The sequence below is a fragment of the Dendrobates tinctorius genome, unplaced genomic scaffold (assembly GCF_039654945.1).
Source record: "Dendrobates tinctorius isolate UK_male_01 unplaced genomic scaffold, ASM3965494v1 ptg000095l, whole genome shotgun sequence".
Classification (NCBI taxonomy): Eukaryota; Metazoa; Chordata; class Amphibia; order Anura; family Dendrobatidae; genus Dendrobates; species Dendrobates tinctorius.
Window position 1 is genome coordinate 1559709 of NW_027361763.1, and position 12192 is coordinate 1571900.

Sequence of the window (12192 nt, forward strand, 5' to 3'; positions counted from 1 at the left end):
ATACAGCATGTACTTGTTATAGACTATGGCGCAGCTTCCATTACTGTGTTTTGTAGAAGATTGGTCCACAAAGAATCAAGGTGTCTTTGAACCGAGTCACAGATTAAAGTTACCCGTACAGGTCTATGGGTCCATGAGAATCACTGGTAGCACACGGAAGGCATAAGAGTGTAATCCATGTGTCATCCATGAGTAAAGCACCACTCCAGAGGGATTCTTACTTTACCACTGGAGTGGTGCCACTAATCTGATTTCCTCATCCTTTGTCTTGTACTGATCAGCCGTCATCTTCATCTATTCTCAGTGTCGCTCCGATTTGTCTCCAGCAGTTTGTGAACTGCCGGTTCGCTCCAGTGTTTGCTGTGTGAGCCGGAAGTCACGACTCATTATAAGTCTATAAGAGCCTCATTCTGGTGATAGGTGAAGGCGGCAGCGAGTAAGGAGAATTCTAGGTCAGGGACCTCAGATTAGCTGCACCACTCCAGCGCTGAAAGAAAAACCCGCTGGAGTGGTGCTTCTGAAACCATATGACAAGAATCACCAAAAACCTGCATAATGAACAGTGTTTCTGCTACCAACACACAGCATTATTAGTTCAAGAAAAAAAGCAGAAAAATAGCAATGTCTGAACATACCCTTAACATACTTTTAAATTGACTCAAGGTGGGACGGGGCTCAATTTACATAATCTGCCTTGGGCACCAAAATACATTGTCTTTGCGCTGTGTGGATATGGCATGGGGAATACTCCTTTAAGGGTGAGTACATTTGTGGTGGATTTGATGTGGATTTGAGGTGCAGATTCCACTCCGCATATTCCCAGCAGTTTATAGCACAGTACTTGTGGGGGGTCATTTCATGTCAGGATGAAAAGACAATGACCCCAATTCATGAAGGTATTTTCTCCAGTTTTCTGCCACAAAGCACCTTAAAATGTCAGGAAAGGTCTATATCTTTGTACCGTATTAGCCAGTAGATAGAAAATATTTAGATTTGAGAGTCAATTCTAAATATTTTTCTTAAAATGTCAGAATTTTTTACTCAACTTGTAGGTCACACAAGAATTGTGAAAATGTTGGCATTTTTAAGTTGGGGCGAGATGGGATGTGACTAAGCCGGCCCATCTAATTTATCAAAATTTATGTAACTTTTGTAAAGTAAATATCACCAGAAATATATTCCAGCCCATAATTGGAGTAACATTTCTGACGGAGGAGCTCGGCACTTGTAAGAGACTCCTAAATCACTAAATTAGGTGGGAGCATGAAAGGTCAGTTCTGTACAGGGCACCATCCAGGCAACGACCGGCCCTCGTCCTGACTCCTCCTGATGACATACAGAATTTGGTGAATACAAGAACAGACATGGTGAACTCAACGTGTTCAATCTATTAATTGTTAAGGAATTTAAACTGCCCCAAAGATGTCAGACACCAGCTTAACCTCCTCCCCCTATACAGAGCACATGCACGCTCAGCTACATCTAATGTGCATGTGTGTGGTGGGATAACGTGTTTATTCCTCAGCTCGCTCCGCTGTCCGGCCACATTCAGACTTTCTCCTCCGGTGCAGATGTTCCTATAGTCTGTAATCATTATGTCAGCGCTGGTTTATACCTGACTGGTTTATACAATGATCTGTACAGAAAGAATCTATTCCCAGAGGAAGAAGAGAAGACAGAGATCATCACTGAGTGCTCTGCTAATTCTCTGCACCTTCATCTACACAACATTGTAATACAGCGACATCATGGGGGATGAGGAGGAGGTTTTTGTACGGCTCTGTATCACTGTGTGAGAGGAGCGCTATAACCCTGCTGACAGGAATAATCTGCTGCATCGTCCTCTGTCGCTCCTCGGATTGTAAGAGTGAAATCAGTTCCAGATCCAGATCCAGTGAATCTCTCTGGGATTCCAGATTGTCTTGTATTTGCCAAATAGATGAGAAGTTTTGGAGGCTGCCCGGATTTCTGTTGGTACCAGTGTAAATAGTCTTTGGAGTTGCCGCTATAGTAGAGACTTTGACTGGATTTACATGAGACGGTGACTGTGTCTCCCGGTGACACCGACAGATAATCCGGAGTCTGAGTCATCACAATCTCCACAGGAAACTGGGAGCAGAAGAGAAGAGATAATGGTGACAATCATTGATATAATGATGTGTGCTCCTTCTCCTCTTACTACATGTATACAGCCATGTCCTGTATACTCTCATCTATCCCACATAGTATAACCCTCACCGGACATTACCTTGTATGTACAGGTACAGCACACAGAGCAGAGATCTCAGGGAAACCATCGTCATTGTTCTGGGTGCTCACAGACACAGATCATTGGTCTCATGTCTTATTTATATCACAAGAAATCTACAGGGAAATCGTCTGAGATTATGTCACAGGAAACAGGCAAATCACCGTATTACACGAGATTACATCATCTGCTGCTTTCATGGGCTAAGTGGCAAATTTTAAAAGAGTATGACATTACATTCTTCTGTGTAGATTTTATAGGAAATAATCCAGGTCACTTAATAGGAAAAATTGTAAGTGTAGAAGTTTCCTGATCTGTGTGTTTTGCTCGGTGTTGGATCAGCACCAGCTCCATGGATAATGCTAAAGGAAGATCAGAATTACCGAAAGTGCAGATTTATTAAAAGTAATCGTGAATTATGACTTTTACAGTGAAAGAGTGATGAAACCCTTTGTGATGACAATCAGCGATGTCCGGGGGGAATTCTGATGCAAGAATCCTCCTTAATGTCTCTATCACACGGCACAATTGTGCTCAGTATTTGTAGCCAAAACCAGAACTGAGCCCAAACCACAGAAGAGGCGCAGATCTTTTTGGGATCATTTCCTTTTCTTTTTACAAATCCTGACACATAATCCAGAGACTGTGAATGTGACCTTATTCCGGATACACACACACAACGCTGCTGTATGCTTCATGGCGACTTCATTGGCTTTGACAACTTTTTAAGGCCAACATGTCTTTAAAGTTTCGAGTGAAATTTGCCCGTTCTCCGGTCACTGATGTCTGATCTTTGGCTTCTCCTTTGATGGAAATAAACATCAATGCGCAGTTTGCTCTGGTTATGGCATTTATTTCTCATATTTTTTTCTCATTTTCTCAAACTTCTCCCAAGAACTTGAGAAAAACAAAAATAGATCTTTAAAATGTTCCAGGACCACAATAAAAGGAAAAGACAGCAAAAATGTTTGTGAAAAATGTGTTGAAAACCTTTGAACTTTCCGGCCTTCTATACAGTAATTTAAATATAGTCTCCGGCAAATTTATTGAGGAAAATGCACTAAAATCAATTGATGACTTGCGCCACATTTATTATGTTTTTAGACCATTTCTGAAAAGGGGTTTGGCCTCATAGAAAATGGGCGCAGTTTGCCAAAAAGGTGCCGAGCTACACAAAGCTCTGAAGAATGTGCCCAGATTTACAGTAAATGTAGACTGGACGGTCCTAAAAAACAACAGATGTGTCAAACGTAGATCTGGGGCATTTTAAGACATTTGCATTGTCCAAGAATTACAGAATAGAGACGAATGGGTGTTTTTACTTTCAGCTTCGTCAGGTTCAGGGACTTTTTTTCTGATTAACTAAAAACCTCAATAAAGTCACTTGTGACAAGAAGGCGCACCAACACTGACCAACAGCGACTTCAGACTTATTCTCTGTAAAGACTATTGCGCTTTCTTGCTTTATCTTGATGTGAATTTGTATAAAAAATTGTTTAAATTTGTCAGAACCTGAAAATGTCATAAAAAATCACTGACATTAGATCATTATTATTATTATAATGTCCTTTGCCTCCATCTCCACTTTCTCTGTATAACTTCTACATCCAGGATTAGAATCTATGAAGCTTTTTATCCCCGATGATGATTTAGTTTTGCACTTAACCCTTCCCACCGCGGCCAATTTTCACTTTTGCATTTTTGTTTTCCCTCCGCTTCTTTCTAGAACCATAATGCTTGGATTTTCTTTCCTCATAAACATGTTAAGGCTTGTGTTTCTGTAACATGTTGTTGATTTGAGTGACACCATTCATTTTACCATACAATGTCCTGGAAAATATAAAAATATTTCCAAGTGTTGTGAAATTGCAACAAAACAAAAAAGCTAAAAGCCATTGTGTCATAATTTTTTGTTTTTATGTGGTTCATTGTGTTGTAAAAGGACTGAATGTATATTACTGGGTGGTTTGTGGTGGTGGTAAAACGGGCCAGGTCATTTCTTCAGGAAGCCAGCGGCGGCAGAAGAAGTGCGATTGTGTGGGCCCAGTGTCGGCGGTCAGGCAAACCGAATGCACAAGGCTGGGTGTAAGTGGTGAGTCAGAGTAGAGTCCATTTTCTTTTCCGGTGGCAATTATCCTAACGCCGTGGGCCACCGGATTCGAGTCTGCACAGACTGGGAACTCAGACCGGCCGAAATCTCAATCTGTGCAAGCGCAACCTCCGGTGGCCATTTCCATTAAGCCCATGGCTCCCTCTGCCTCACCGCTGACCAGGGCCAGCAGCATCGCTGGATCACCCACTTCTCCCACCCAGAGCCTACAGCATTGTCTCACTTCTGCAGCAGTCATCTCCCTGAGTTAGGAACCATGCTTCCTGTGACCCCCCTCCAAGGCAACTGCCATCAGCCCCCCAGGCAAGATGCCTGGAATAAGAACTATAAGATGGATCTCTATCTTGTATGAAAAATTTTTTTATCGTCCCCAAAATTTGGAGTACGTCTTATGGTCCGGTGGGTCTTATATACCAAAAAATACGGTGTTCTGTATTTTTTGCTTGTGTCACCATTTTCTGACACCTGTAACTTTGTCATTTTTCTGTTGATTGAGGCATTGGGAGCTTCATTGTTGTGGGGCAGCTCTCATTATTTTTGATATTCAGTGGTAATTGGAAGGTTTTGATCACTTTTTACTGCATTTTCTTAGAGAGATGTGCAATTTTTGCTTTTCTATAAATAAACAATTGTATAATTTAATTGATCAAACTTTGACGGATGCATTCCATATAGTACAGTCTTTCTTAAATGTCCTTTTTTCTTACATCTGAAACATTCTCTTGTCTCTTTATTATAGGGTCTTTTTGATTCTACAGCTTTAAGAGCATTTACATTATCTTTTTCAGTTGAAGAATCATGTGTTTGTTTTTTCCTTCTTTGATATTCATCTATGAGTCTGGTCTTCACAAATTCTAATATTATATCTGTTTCAGGTCTTGTCTCTAGTGTATTTATTAAAGCAGTATATGAATCCGGTAAACTACACAATAATATTGCTGCAACGTGGCTTTCCTTAATATCTTCTCCAGTTGATCTCAGCTGTGATATCACTTCCATAATAGAGAATATGTGCTTTTGCATGTCATTGTCTGCACTTAGTCTCATACTATAAAGTTTTCTTAACAGAAATAACTTGTGATTTAAGCTGGGCCTTTCATGTAGCTTTTTCAGTGCCTCCTACACTCCCTTTGTTGTATCCTCATTCCTTATGTGGATTAATTAAGCATCATCCACTAATAGGCTGATAGCAGCTCTTGCTTGCCTATTCTTTCTATCCCATGTCGGATTATTTTCATCAGGTCTATATCTATAGCAATTACTTCCCATAAACCATCTTTAAGGTGTGTGCACACGTTGTGGATTCTGCTGTGGATTTTTCCGTGCAGATTTATCTAAATTCGCAGGTAAATCTGCATGTTAAAAGACCTGTGGTTTATCTGTGGATTAGCCAGTGGTTTTTCCCTGCGGTTTGACACCTGTCATGGAGCAGGTGCCAAACCGCTGGGGAATCTGCACAAAGAAGTGACATGCTGCGGATTTAAAACTGCAGCAAATTCGCGGGGAGAATTCCGCACCGTGGGCACTGTGTTTTTCATTTTACATTGACTTAAATGGTACTGTACTTTCTGATGCGGATCCGCAGGGCCAAATCCGCTGCGGATCTGCAGCAGAATCCGCAATGTGTGCCCATACCCTTAGACAATAACATCTCTACTTTGATCTTCCATAACTGATAGTTCTCATTATTCAGCTTAGCTACTATGAGTTTTAGCTCTGTGCTACTCATTATGTTTAATTTGTCTTACTTGTTTGTAGAGAATTGTACTGAGGAATTCTTCTGCATTCACCAGGGTCTTTGCTGAGAGTTCTGGTGTCCTGGGTGTCTGAGGTCCTTGGTAAGTCACTGAGATACTCTGTGTCTGGGATTCTCTGTGCCTGGGCACCTAACCTGTTGCACAGCTTGTTGTATAGCTCCTTGAATACTCACAGTTGCAGTAGATAACTTCACAGAGAAGATTACATAGGATAACAAGCTTTTACTTTTCAGAGCATGAGGTAAAGGAAAAATGCACAGTCTTACAATGCTGCATCATCAGGAAGAAGTAGGAAAACAAAACTGAAACCAACAAAAGAGACCTTTTCTCTTTCAATTCATTAAGCAAGGAAACTTTACACAACATTGCCATCTATTGTCAGATCAGCATAAAGTCCTCCTTTACACAAATGAAGAAGTAGTCCACAAATGTTGCATATACCAACACAATATATGTCTGGGCGCTGTAACTTTAAATGATGGTTACACTATGTGGGCCGTTATCCTACACTGAACTATTCCAGTACATTAAACTCCATTGTACAGATGCTGTGGCCATTTTGAAAAAGCTCAAAGTATAAGACCAGCACCATCTTTTTGAAGATTTTTACCATCTTTCCACATTGCATAGGAGTCGTGGTCATTTTGAAGTAGTCCAAAGTATAAGACCAGCACCATTTTCTTAAAGATTTTGTTTGAATGACATTTACTGTGTGAGCGTCGCTGTTGTCTTTTTAATGCCCATAGTATGGAGAGAACACCTTTTTCTTGGAGACCATTATGACTTTATCTTTCCCATATACTGATGATGTGATCAAATGGCGACGTGCGCTGTATTGGCTGCATACAATAGACCATGCTGATAGGTTAGTAAACATACATATGACATGGATGTGGACCTCTGACCCTGCACTGATAAATGCACATTGGCTCAGCATTATAGACGCTCCAATGATGATGTCGGCCTGATGTCAGATGGGAAGGTTAGAAATAGCTTGTTTGGCCATTTTGTTTTGCATTTGCTTTGATCTCCTGATGAAGCCTGTGAGGGTGAAACATGGTGAAGAGACTCTTTCTCTATTTTAATAGCTGCTTGTTCTTTGGTCATTAGACGGTACATAATAGGGTGCAATCCCTGATGGCAGATAATGGACGGCCGTCAGCTATGTGGTTACTGATATGGAGATCTATCCACATGTAGATTACACTTGTATGACACAACCAGAGCAGCAATCTCACCGCGGGGGACATTATACAGTGATAGGACCAATAAGAAGCAGAGGGTAATTGTAATCTGCACCTAACACGTGAATCCACCAGTAACAACTAAACAACAATTTTTATAGTTGTTTGGTAAAAATAGGATTTCCGGCCTTTGGCTTTTGGATGCAAAGTATCAGTCCATCCCTACTGATACCATTGAGTAATTGTGGTGTCACCTATAACATTAAGGCTGCAGTCACAGTGTTCTGCCCATTCTGGGCAGCTAGATATTTTTAGTGCTGTTACAGCTATGCCATTAGGTGTCATAAGTTGCCCTTCTCTTTTATTCATGTGTTTGGAATTTTCTGTTCCCCAAATGGTTAATTGTTCTGAACCGCCCCTTCTTTCTACCCTGGTCAACAACATGTAACTATTCTCCAGGTCTCCTGAGTAGCTCACACCTGCTCAGCTCAGCTCTTTGCAAGGCATTGCTTATTACAAGCGGATGTCGGTAAGGATAATGCAATTATTAGTTATGCATCTCTGTTAGCAGCCATAATGCAGCCCCCCATGATGTTTGCATTGCATGCTCAGCTCCTGTGATGTTATTTCACTGCATGTTTGTTATAAGCATTCTCTAATTATGCATCCTCCGTTCAGTGAGTGTAAAGCTGACAGCCATTTGTATGTTAGTTATTTTTCTCCTGCTGCTGTGTATGTTATATTGCTCAGCTCTTATATAATGCATGATAACAGCATCCTGTATCATTGCTACTGTTGTGATAATACCCTGCATTGCTATTACCTGCCAGTATTCATATATTGTATACTGTCTTTCAGTACTGGCATGCTGTATTATCTGTCTCTTGTAGTTTTTACCTGAATCGTCCACATTTTGTACAACAATCTACTGAATCATTCATAACTGTGTTCTACTATACCATCTGTTATCATCTCCCATCGTTGTCCATATCATCCTAATAAATAATAGACATAAGCACCCATGCAGTCTTGTTTCTGGGAGTGGATCAAAGGTTAAGCTGTATGCTAGAATCCACACAGCATCATACATGGAGGAAGACAGAACACACAGCCTTGTGAAATGTCCGAGTAACATCTGATTGTTTCCCCTGATGACACAAGGACACAGAGAGACTAATGGATCTGTTCACACATCTGTGATGTCCATGAGCCTCAGATCTGGTCCTGATCTTATCAGAGTCGGTCATAGAAGTCAGTGGGGATCTGTGAGATGCGGATACAAATCGGAGGCTTTACTTTTATTTCCGCGTCTCACAGATCTGTTCCTAGTGATTGATGTGAACATGTGACCTCCTGGGGACTTGTTATAGGCTTGTGAATACGCACATTTCTCCAATGAGAAAATATTGAAAGTAACGAGATAACACCTGAGGAAACATCGGCCGTTTCTCCCTCAGATGGACGTTTGGATGTAGCTTAGGGGATCGTTCAGACGTCAGCTTCTCACACACGCGCTTTCTCCTTGTTTTCTCATTTAGTCATGGATCAAACTCACCAATGCAAGTCTATAGGGTCCTTGATAAAATCAGGCAGCACTCGGATGCCATCCATGTATTGTCTATTTTTCATTGACAGCTTGATAGGAGAATCTCATGAGACTTCCATCTTTTCTTCTTCCAAGAAAAACTGATGACAATCGGTACGTTCTTTGTATATGAGAAACATTACTGATGTCTGAATGATCCCTATTACTAATGAGCCATCTCCCCTTGGACGGTCGGTGTGTGAGAGGTCGTTCATTAGTATGTTGTGCTCCTATGCTGCCTCCATCTTATATCACTGAGGACTGCGGCATCCTTCCAAACATTAGTAACATCACCGGGTATTGGGACATAGGGATGATTTATTTCTATGTGATATTCTTTATGAGGGGAGGAGAAAATATGAGTCCTCTTCATTTGTCCCCCTTATTAGTCTTCTCATTTGTCCCCCTTATTAGTCTTTCTTATTTGTCCCCCTTATTAGTCTTTCTTATTTGTCCCCCTTATTAGTCTTCTCATTTGTCCCCCTTATTAGTCTTTCTTATTTGTCCTCCTTTCTTTTTCTCCTTTCTTGTCTGCTTTATTTGTCCTCCTTCCTTTTGGGCTTCCCTTTAATGACCGTCCCTAACAGTTATAAATGGTGTGATCACTTTTCTCTGTGGTCGTTATTATTATGACAATACTAAATTTTCCATTTTTATAAAATGTGTTTTTGTGTCGCTGCTTTCAATCACCCGGAACATTTTTCTCCCTCAGACCCCGGAGCTGTATGCTCCTCGCTGTTGGGAAGACTTGCAGTTTTATTAGCGCTATGTTGGGAGACATGAATAAGCAGTGACTGTGAAGGGAGAAGCGCACAATAGGGCAGAACCCTAATATAGGAGACAGTAGACACAATAGGTTAGCTCACCTTGGGAGGTTCTGTGAAGACGCGACCACTAAAGGCTCAGATAGCCGGCTCCTGTGTCCAGAGGGAAAACTAGCAAAACAAGATAAAAACATGTTTAAAAATTGTCTGCGCTGTTGGAAAGAAGTCTCCTATTGCGATATTCATTAAATGGTTCTTTATTGTCCACTACGCATTTCAATGTCGCGCTGGCATCTTTATCAAGTAAGAACATTGTCCTGTTTGGTAATGTCGGGATACATGCAATGTTCCAATCGCTTTTTGATTTTGATTTTTCCAGGGCGAATAAATAAAACATTAATTCTAACATTGTTATTAGAGAGTTTTCTACAGTCTTCATTTTGTGTGATAAATAATGTCTTCTGTATGATTCTTTATTTTGGTTTTTTTACGCTTTGCTAAATATATTTCTAAAGAAAATATTTAGATTTTGTTTTTAAATTCTATCCTTGTAAGGACTTGAATGTATTTCTGTATTGCAGTGTTACATCTTATATAGTGCTGACATATACCGCAGCGCGGTACAGAGATAGTCCCCGTCCTCTATGGAGCTCACCATCGTCTCCTTTATTCCTTCTCTATGTGTCGTCCTATACACAGGGTTTATGTGGAGCTCAGCGTTGTGTCACTTCTCTATAAATCCCATTTTCATGGCTCATCCTGTCTGGTCGTCAGATATTTCTCATTCTCTGCAGTTTTATTCTGTAAATCGAATGTCAGTTGTAGGAAATCAGTGATTAATATCCAGTAATGCTGCAAAGACCAAGATAAAGGAGGGGGAATCGGATTCTCGCCATCCTGGAGCGCCTCCTGGTGGTCACTAAACTCCTCGCGCGGTAAATGTTTCCTCTATGGAAGCAGAAATCTTATACAATATTAGGATTTGTCCACTTCTTATAAATTTATTTTAATTTTCTCTATTCTGTTTCATTATGATACTGTTTATTAACAAAGGAAGCAAAAGTGCTGAATCATCACCATAAGTTTGTGTATGCAGCTCCTGTGCAGAATAATGTGGCTCCATATTATCAGAACACAAATCATCCTGTACAATTTAATCCTGTGATCAGGTATTACTCTGTTATTATCCTACAGATATTAAATGGTGGGAGAGGGAAGAACTCAGGACAGCCAGAACATACACATAGGGTGTAATAATGGACTGTAACCAGGGAAACATATAGATCTGCAGAGGAGCTGTAACCATGGAAACACACCGGGGAAATTGATGCCACTTTAGTGGTGCGTGACTATAATTTTTTAAAATGTGAAGACTCCAAGTTGGGTCTCCATCTGGCGGGTTGCCTGTAGTGGAAGGGGCCTGTTACTGATTAATGTTTAAGCTAGAAATACTGGGCCAGGTCCTGTCCCATCCATCCATGCTGCACAATTATACTATTTGTACTCTAGGTCAATTGATGCCACTTTTCCTGGTGTCCGCCGCTAATTTAAGCTTCTTTGGTAGCTTTTGGCCCACCCTGAAGGTTTTGTCTATACGGTTGGTTTTTCCTCCCATTGAACTGTTCGGCAAAGCATTCAGCAAACATCTGGAAGTTCATCAATTCTAACTGAACCTTATAAGGTTCTAAGTGAGGTTAAGTATTAGATTTGGCGGATCTTATGGATGCACCTTTTTTTGTGGTGGCTGGAAGCAGATATTTTTCTTTTAGGAGGGGGGGCAATATCCATGGCCCCTTCCTAGGCAATTAATATCAACTGGTACCTGTCTGCCCAACCTTTTCTGGTTATTAATTTATGGGTGCCTTACATCATTATTTTGTGGGATCCCCCGTTTTAATGACCAGCAAAGGCTAAGTATACAGCTGTGAGCTCATATTAATAGCCTGGGAAGCTCCATGGGTATTATCCCCTTCCTTGGCTGTAAACCTCTTCCTCCAGCTGTCCACGTTCCCTCAGCTGATTACTAAAATTTATTTAGATCACACAAATTTTTAAGACATTAATTTATTCATTACTAAAATACATCTACAGTAAGCTACACAAACAAAGCACTGATTATGTCATTCACATATTTTTATCTATCTATCTACAGTATTATTGATCAATCTACCTATAAGTGGTGCACTTGAGGGTTCAGTCGCCACAGAGTTACTGCACCTCCTCCTGAGGTGTAGTATGTCACCCCCCAGGTAAGGTGGTAACACCTGACCAGACTCCAGCACCTACATACAGCACAGACACCTTAGAAAAGCAGAGCACCCTTTATGGCAACTGCTTTGGTTCATGAAGGGTGCTGGGAGGTGGGCGGAGCTTAGATTACACTAGAAGGGAAAGCTGACTGGAAGTTAAGTCAGTTCCCCACAGGGGGAAGCAGAGAGAGGACCTCTCTGCAGCCAGAATCCCCATAGAAGGGGAGAAAGACAGTTCCCCCACTGGGGGAAGGAGGGAAAGGTCGTAGATGCAGCAGCCTCCTGTGAGCTGGAG